Source organism: Pinus tabuliformis, chromosome 4_1 (assembly GCF_031772625.1).
Source record: "Pinus tabuliformis cultivar Carrire ecotype Pingquan chromosome 4_1, CPIR1, whole genome shotgun sequence".
NCBI classification, from domain to species: domain Eukaryota; kingdom Viridiplantae; phylum Streptophyta; class Pinopsida; order Pinales; family Pinaceae; genus Pinus; species Pinus tabuliformis.
The window spans coordinates 318872720-318881395 of record NC_142303.1 but is presented as its reverse complement, the minus strand read 5'-3'; the positions used below and the strand labels follow the sequence as shown (position 1 = coordinate 318881395).

The 8676-nt window shown below is 33.4% G+C and overlaps 1 pseudogene across 1 annotated transcript; it reads left to right on the top strand.

Annotated features, from left to right (window-relative positions):
• The first annotated feature begins 1935 nt into the window (after positions 1-1935).
• On the top strand, positions 1936-5551 carry LOC149175575 (bidirectional sugar transporter SWEET17-like; annotated as a pseudogene). The gene is made up of 6 exons (XR_016258015.1): positions 1936-2083; positions 2267-2303; positions 2398-2608; positions 3822-3983; positions 4148-4267; positions 4878-5551. The product of XR_016258015.1 is annotated as a bidirectional sugar transporter SWEET17-like (transcript).
• The last annotated feature ends 3125 nt before the right edge of the window (positions 5552-8676 follow it).

Below are 8676 nucleotides of genomic sequence, written 5' to 3'. Positions count from 1 at the left end.
GTCAAGCATCTGATAGTACACTATCCCGCATCTGATAGTACACTGTCCCACATCTAATCTCAACTGGGTCTCTGACAAAACTGACATGCAACAGTTATCCATGAGTGAATTCTCAGTTATCTAAAATAATAGTTGTCACATGCATGCAAGCATTAACAAACTATATTTTATTATTTTAACAACTTGTTAAAATAATCTAACTGGACTTGACTAGTTAGAACTAAGTCAACTGATTCTCTCATTATAGAACTCATACTTATTCCCTCAATCAATGGAGGAAATTAAGGATAAATTCCTCAATCAGTGGGACAACTCATGTGCATGCTCACAAAGACTTCAAATTCGAATTTCCTTAACTAATTAACTCAACTAAATTGATTAATTAATATTTCCAACTGTTGTTAAGACCAAAATTAATTTTACTTCCTATAGATAGACTAGGGACTCCTATAAATAGGAAGGGACCCATAAATGCTATTTTTAGAACTTTCTATTTTTAGCAGTTTCACCTCTCACCCGCACTGGCCAAACTGCTATTTTTAGACATGCTATTTTTAGCTGATCTATTTTTAATACATTCCAAATTTAGCATTTCTTGTTGCACACTTTTCAACACTAGGTTCCTTCACTTACATTTATTAGCTTTATTTGGTTGACCTAGGTTTACTTAGGTTCCTTGACCTACATTTACTAGGTTTATTTGGTTGACCTAGGTTTAATATGATTATTAGGCTTACCTACATTGACTAGGATTACTAGCTTACTAGGTTTACTAAACTTAGTAGGTTGACCTAGGTTTACCATGCTTACTAGGTAAACCATAGTTACCCATATTCTATTATAGCTAGCTATACTTTGCCGAGCATATTTAGCCGTAGTCAAACACAATCAACCATCGTTTCTGGATCCTCCTTATGTATGTGCGTTGCGTTATCAACTTGGACAACCACATTAATAAATGTGGTTGATATAAGTAAATTCGTGCTATTTTCCACCTTTTATATTCCAATAAGAATATGAAAAGTTGTGCAACCATATTTATTAATGTGATTGTGATAGTAATATATATCCACCGGGAAAGGTGTCTAATGCCAACTAACACAACCAAATTAGTAAATATGATTGACATATACAAATTGATGGCACTTTCCACATTTTATAAGTCAAAAACCTTATAAAAATAAAGTAATAAACTTATATCAACTACATTTATTAATATAATAATTATAAAAAATCATAAATTATATCAATGTATGTAAAGCATGATACGTATGTTTTATATTATTAAAAAACATATATTTTATTTTAAATATTTCTAAAAAATAGATTGTAATATAATTAATTTCCAACTTTAATCATAGAAAAATTGAAAAGTAAAATTTATATATTCTTCGGTTTTAAAGTAAAACCGACCTTTCATGGGCCTGGAGTATGCCCTAAAACTGCTTCTGCTTGGCTAAGAGCTCGTCTTCCTCGGACGTAAGGAAACAGGTTAACGGCCCAAGACCCAGAGGCATCTAGCAGGAGTGAAAGCCTGCTCCCTTACGGACCACCAGCGGGTTATTTCAGGTGGCGTGGTTTTCCTTGATAACAGTGATGTGTCAACTAACATTCGCGGATAGCAGCCAGAGATGGCTGTCCTCACTGTTGGTTTGACAAACTGAGTTTGATAGGTTTTTCCACCTTTTGAAAAAAAAAAAAAAAAAAAAACTAAAAAACTTTCAAATTGGATCATTATCGCACTCTGTGAGACCTCGGAATGGACGACTCCTAGCAGCTCCGGACAGATGCACCAAGCGCGACTTTTTGAGTTGAAAAAAACTGTTCTGTCCAGCTCATGCACCGACAGTACGTACTATCACATTTTACGTGGCCCTCGATCTATCGCAGCAATGGTTTCATTGGACTATTCCTGCAGGGCCTTTTGCTTATTTTAGTGCTTCAGACGGCAGACCTATGCCTTATCATTTATCCAAAGGAATAGGTTAATGTAGGATCGTCCACGAGAGGAGCAAAAAATATTCCCTTGGTTCTCAGCATATACTGGAGATGGCGGATGTGAGCTTCATACTAGGTGTTGTAGGTCAGTATATACTTCCAATCACAGTTGCATTTAACGCAGCAATGGTGATTCAAGTTGTTTGTTCATCTGAATATAAATATTTTGAGATCTATAAATACTTGCAACATTTCATGTGGGTTTTTGAGAAATTAAACTGCGATGTGATATTTCTGATTTAATTGGAAATTGGGCAAAATGGTGCAGGAAATGTGATATCGCTCCTCGTTTTCATCTCGCCGATGTAAGCTCTAAAATGTTTGGAATAGTGAAATACATTTAGTTTTTAAGGGTCTCTTCAATTTTGTGTGTATGATTAATTATGTTTTGAATGACAGGCAGACATTTTGGCGAATAACCAAGAATAAGTCCACACAGAACTTCAAATCTCTCCCTTATATTTGCACACTGTTGAGCACTTTGCTGTGGACATATTATGGATTAATCAAGCCGGGGGGACTGTTGATTGCTACAGTTAATGGGGCAGGCGCTGTTTTAGAGACCGTTTATGTAATTCTGTTTATAGTTTACGCCCATAAAGAACTTAAGGTAAGTCTGCAAGTTATTTGTTCGTATACATGCATATTATTTAGGGAAAAACTCACTGGAAAAGCTTCCAAAAGTCTTTTTAAAGACAACTCCATTATTTAGAGTTTTGGGAGTTTTATCAGAGTAGAAATGAATCAGTGTTTTTTAAAAAAGTTTTTTTTTTTATTACTCAAAATAAATTAAAAATTTTAAATTTTAACAATAATCTCAACCAATTTAATTTGGCTGGGAATATACCTTAAAACTGTTTTTGCTTGGCTAAGAGCTCGTTTTTCTGGGCCTTAAGAAAATAGGTTAACGGCTCAAGACCCAGAGGCTTCTGGCAAGAGTAAGCCTGATGATTGTCCTCACTGCTGATTTGATAACTGAGTTAACATAGGTTTTCCCACTAGTGAAAAAAAATCTCAAACAATTTTACAAATTTTATAACTTTTTTTTTTCAAAAAGAAAAAGCTTCATGATTTATATTAAGAGTATATAAAAGTCCAGATACAAGCGAAGGCACGAGGCCTTGATTAAATTTTAATTTTTTAAATTCTAAATTTTAACATCGTATGAGTGTACTGTTAAAATGAATGAGTGCAGTGTTAAGGCACTTTCACTATTTCAAATTTGTTTTAGATGTTTTTTTAGCATATTTATTTGTCAAAATTGCCATTAATACTATAAAAATTTCTTGGAATCTTAGCTCTGTAAACTCTGAGTCTGTGCACTGTTAAGGCATTTTCACTAATTCAAATTTGTTTTAGATGTTTTTTTGTGTATTTATTTGTCAAAATTGCCTTTAATACTATAAAAAATTCTTAGAATCATAGCTCTGTAAGCTTTGGGTCTTACTAAAGTTTCAGTACACTCAATCTATTTATGCATTTAAAAACAAATTTTAAACAACATAAAAACAATATTTAACCAAAAATTGTAAATTTTAAGCCTTACTAAAGTTTTTCCAATAAACTCAATCCATTTATGCATTCAAAGACAAATTTTAAACAACATCAAAATAATATTTAACAACAAATTATTTAACTAAATTTAGAAGACAAACTCATACTGTATTCCCTTTGTCAAGGGCGAACACAAATATTGATGTCACTTACAGTCTGAAATTCTGATACCACTATGTTGGTTTAATATCAATCTAATGTTAAAAGATGATATTGTCCGTGGACAGGTTCTATAAGTCATTGTGTATCTAATTGTTACTGTTATGCAGATCAAGACTCTTGTGCTGGTGCTGCTGGTGGATGTAGGATTCTTTGCTGCTGTGGTTTTGGTGACTTTTCTGGCACTGAATCATCATATTAGGCTAACTGTCATAGGAGTGTTATGCGTCTTCTTAACGTTAGGCATGTATGGTTCACCGTTAGCAATTATGGTAAGTTTATTTTTCCATATTTTCCACAGTTAGGCTCAGAGAAAATCTTTTAAAAATCTGATTTTGGCCGAGACTTTGGTGTAGGGCCCTTATATTGGCGATAACTCAAGCAAAATCAGTGCAGGTTTGAATTTTATAAATTTAATATATATGGGTGGTAACAGAAAAGCGTCATAGTAACGAAGAGCGTGGAATTCATGCCATTTTTCTTGTCATTCTTTCTGTTTCTCAACGGAGGTATCTGGGCAGTCTGGGCAGTACTGAAAGGAGACGTGTATGTTGGGGTTAGTGCTTCAAAATTTTTATTTTAGATTAAGTAGAAAAAATATATATGATTGTTTGAAGATTTTTGTGGAGGGTATCATGAGATTATTTAGGGTTGAGAATTAATTTCATAATTGTCATTTATGAGTAGATTTTTCAGTCTATAACAAGATTATTTCACAGTTATCATTTATGAGTTGACGTTTCAGTTTATAACAAGATTTATCATCAAAACAATATCGGCGATTCCTATTTCCAACCTTATAGCATTATAAATGCGTGCTGACAAGGGAGGGAAATAGCGCTCGCCCTCTCTCTCTCTCCACAGCACGTGAACAAATAGATGGAGCTGGAGAGAAGGCGAGCGCTATTTCCCCTCGCTTGTCATCCACATTTATAGTGCTATAAGTCTGGAAATAGCATTCGCCAACAATATCTATATAAAAAAATGTAAATACCTATATAAAGGAGTGTAAGTATTATCTTGATAATGAATCTGGTTATAGACTCTAAAAATCTACTCATAAATAACAACACCCATAAATAACAGAAATTAGTTCTGAACACTAAACAGTCTCAAAACATATATGACTTTATTGATTCGAACAGATATACTTCTGCAATTTACAGATCCCAAATGGAATCGGCTTCGGCCTTGGAGCTGCACAGCTCGTCGTGTACATGATTTATAGGAAGGGAAAACCCAAGCGAGAAGGAATTAGAGAAAAAGATGGAAAGAGCAAGAGCTTTAAACTTGGTGGGGATATGGAGATGGGTGGTGGAGATGGACATGAATTCAGTGAAGTTACTTCCAATGCCCATCCCAATAGTCTGGTGAAAGGATTGAGTCTTCCTCAAGCTAATATACAGGGTCTCAGAAAGCTTGTAAAAGCCCTTTCAATAGACTCCGGAAAGTTGCGGTTAGATGCAGGCCAACTGCAGGATCATGCTTCTCTAGTACCCCACGATGAAGGCGAAAATCCAGAAGAACAGTAAAAATACTGTAACTGGCAAAGCAAGCGCTGAATCTTGTTCCGCACCAAGTTTCGGTGAGGAGAAATCTCAGGCACCGAAAAAGTATGGATAAACATCCTTTGCAAACGCTATCCATACGCGTCAAGATCCCAATTATTGTCTGATGTATAGCTAGATTGCCATACCCTGTCTTTAGTGTTTATGTCCGAAAATTGTTATGATGCAACAGAGATAAATTGAGTTTTTTTTATTTATTGGATACTACCTTGTTAAAACTTAAAAGTAAGTAGAGATTAAATTAGAAGTCATTTAATTAGTTTATGTGGTTTTAGTTTTTCGCTCCCAATAAGCTTGGGATTTCATTATTTTTTTATAAAACTGCATTTTTCAGCAGTGACAAGTATTTCCTGTTAATCATGTTCACATGGAGCATTCTAAAATTAAAATATGAACATTCCAAAATTTAACAATGTTCAGTATATGGCACTGTTTTGTTTCAACTTCATCGCATGTAGTATATGAAAGAAAAAAATCATTTATTCATTTTAAGATAGGTATATTCTTTCCTTTCCTTGTTGGAAGGATGACTTTTTCCTCGTTACAAGAATGCCTTTCAGAAGCACGACTATGGTTTTTAGAAATAAAGTAAATAGAATTATTAAAAGGTTTTATTTATAAATGTTACAAATTAGTTTGGATGGTAGTGTGTTTTTGTTGGAATTTGGTTAATATTTTTTCAAAAAATTAAAATGTTAGAGTGTTTGAATCATTTTTTTAATGGTGGAAATAGATTTAACACTATCATAAATTCTTGAGACAGCCAAAATTTTTAAATTTAACAATTATAGCCTAAATTTTCAAAAGCATTTACCATATTTTATCATAATCTTACCAAAATTCTCATTTTTTTCCAAACTAATTTATAAGTTTTTTAAACTCCACTTTATCAAAATTATTAAATTAAAAATAAAATAAAGCAGGGCCATGGAAAGTACCCATGTACTCTTCCTTTTCTTCTCTGGATAAAGACTCTCATTACTTAGGTCAGAGCATGTGCCGATCAGACATGAAAAGAAAAAGAAAGTAAACATAAGGTAATCATATCAAACACATAGAATATAAAAAATGAAGCAAGCATATTGTACTCATATCAAACACCTGGACGATTGAAAGGTACTAGGTATCACGTGAAACACAAACGCAGGCCCGACAATAAAGCAGGACCGTGGAAAGTACCCATATAGACTTCTCACCCTGTCATTTCATTCCTTTTAAAAAGCAGCTTTAAACTTAGGCATACACGTTTCCTTGAATTTTGCAATCTTGACTTCAAACTTGATTCTATACTTTTACACCAAGAAACTTTTATTTCCAACTTTATAGCAAAGTTAATGCGTTTTTGATAGTCAGATATAACACTTGTGCAGTGATGACTAGAGAAAAAAAATAACCACATGTTATATCGAGCTATCGAAAGCGCATGTCAAAACACATTAACTTTGCTATAAAATTAAAAATAAGAATTTCCTTTTACAATACCCTTGCATTCTTAACTTCGTTGCTTGAGAAAACATGGTAGAACTATTGGGTAACCTTTGCATTCTTAACTTTGTTGCTTGAGAATACTTGGTAGAACTATAAGGTACGAACTAGGTAGAATTATATAAAAATTCAAAATAGTTTGTTTAAGTTATATGGTGTAATTAAGCATGTAGTATAATTTTCTAATATAAATTATTTTTATTTCGTAAAGAGTATTAATATATGCTATTCTAATTTAAAAAAAAATAACATAAGGATAAAGTGTTAAAAAAAAAAATCAAATAATCTTAAATTTTAAAATTTAATTAAATCATATAATCTAAAGTAATGATTTTCTTTTAATATAATTTCATTTAATACTAATAATAATTAGTTGGTATATAATAATTAATAACAATAATATTATTAATAATAATAGTCAGAACTAGTATATTAATTATTAATTAATACCAAAATATTTATATATCAAATAATAAATATTGAACTAATATCCAAAAATCAAGGCACAATTATTGAAATGGGAATTGGTAAGTACTCTTCATACACATGATATTCTTTGGGGAGTTGGATTTTTCTATAGCTATTAGTTCTTTGTTACTACCTAGTGAGAAATTTGGGTCAGGTGGAAGACTAAGATGTGTCTCAATTTGTTGTAGTTGGTGATCCTTCACTGTGAGCTGAAGCTCGTCAATCATCAACAAAATTTCATCCTGGGCTACACTTTGATCAACCAATATACATCCCAACAATATCTTGAGGTGCAATATATATCAATGGTGTATGCATATTGGTTGAGTATCCCTTTGGTGTGATTGACATCTAAGACCCACTCATTAATTTCAATGGCTATTTCCATGTCCGTGAGGCATCCTATCTCTACTATAATTCCCTTTTAGTTGCATTTATTTCCTCCTAAACCATCAGTGGCATGTTGGCCTTGTAGTGTTTGGATGAGATCTAGGTCCTTTTCTAGGATCAAGAGCTCTCAATCTATCTATAGTAGGTAATGTCGTGATTTGTTTGAGCTCTTTTGCTTGGCAAGTTGACTAATACACCAAAATACTTGACACAATGCTATGTGAAATACAAGCTATTTGATGATGGGTTGTCTAACAAAGGAAGTAACAATGGAGAATGTGAGTGCACATGTTCCAAGGATGGGATTCCTAGGATGTTCGCAGTAGCACTAAGCATCCTTAAGTTGGATGGAACATCAAGGAAAAACCTGGAAACTAGGCTTGCAAGAGTGAGAAGGAGAGGTGGCCATATGTGTAGAGAACCTAGCCATGCGGGAGGATGATTAATAATCACAAAAGGTAGAAAAAAGGCTAGAATTGAGCACCATTTAAAGGGAAACATTAGAAAGGAGTCAACATGTGTACCATATGAAAATATGTGCACCAAAACCTATATCCAATCCACCATGTGTAATGTAAGTAGGATCTCATGGCCTTTAGATTCCATAACTAGCCATATTTAATAATTCCATAGCCTTATTAGACCTCTATATCATACATAATTCCAATGGTATTTGAGTTCATCCTTCATCAACTCTTGTTATGAGTAAAAAACATGAAATTTGATTCCTCTATTAACTTCAATTCAATTTCCTATAAAACATCATTCTCCACATTAACTATGGACATGATAATACACTGTAAGGCCATTAAAACCTACTTACCATTGTTGTCATTAAGGCTTATCAAATGGTGTGCCTTCATTATTATAGGAATGATGTGTCAGATGGCTATTAAAGATGTAGGGGTGTTTGGTCATGGTCGCCAATGAATGTCTTTGGTGGGCAGTGGCCATGCGCCCCCCTCCCACCTGACTCGTCTATGTGTACCAATTAGGTCCCTATACTACTAGTGTAGCCCCTTATTATTATTAGTGCAACCCCTATATTATATCG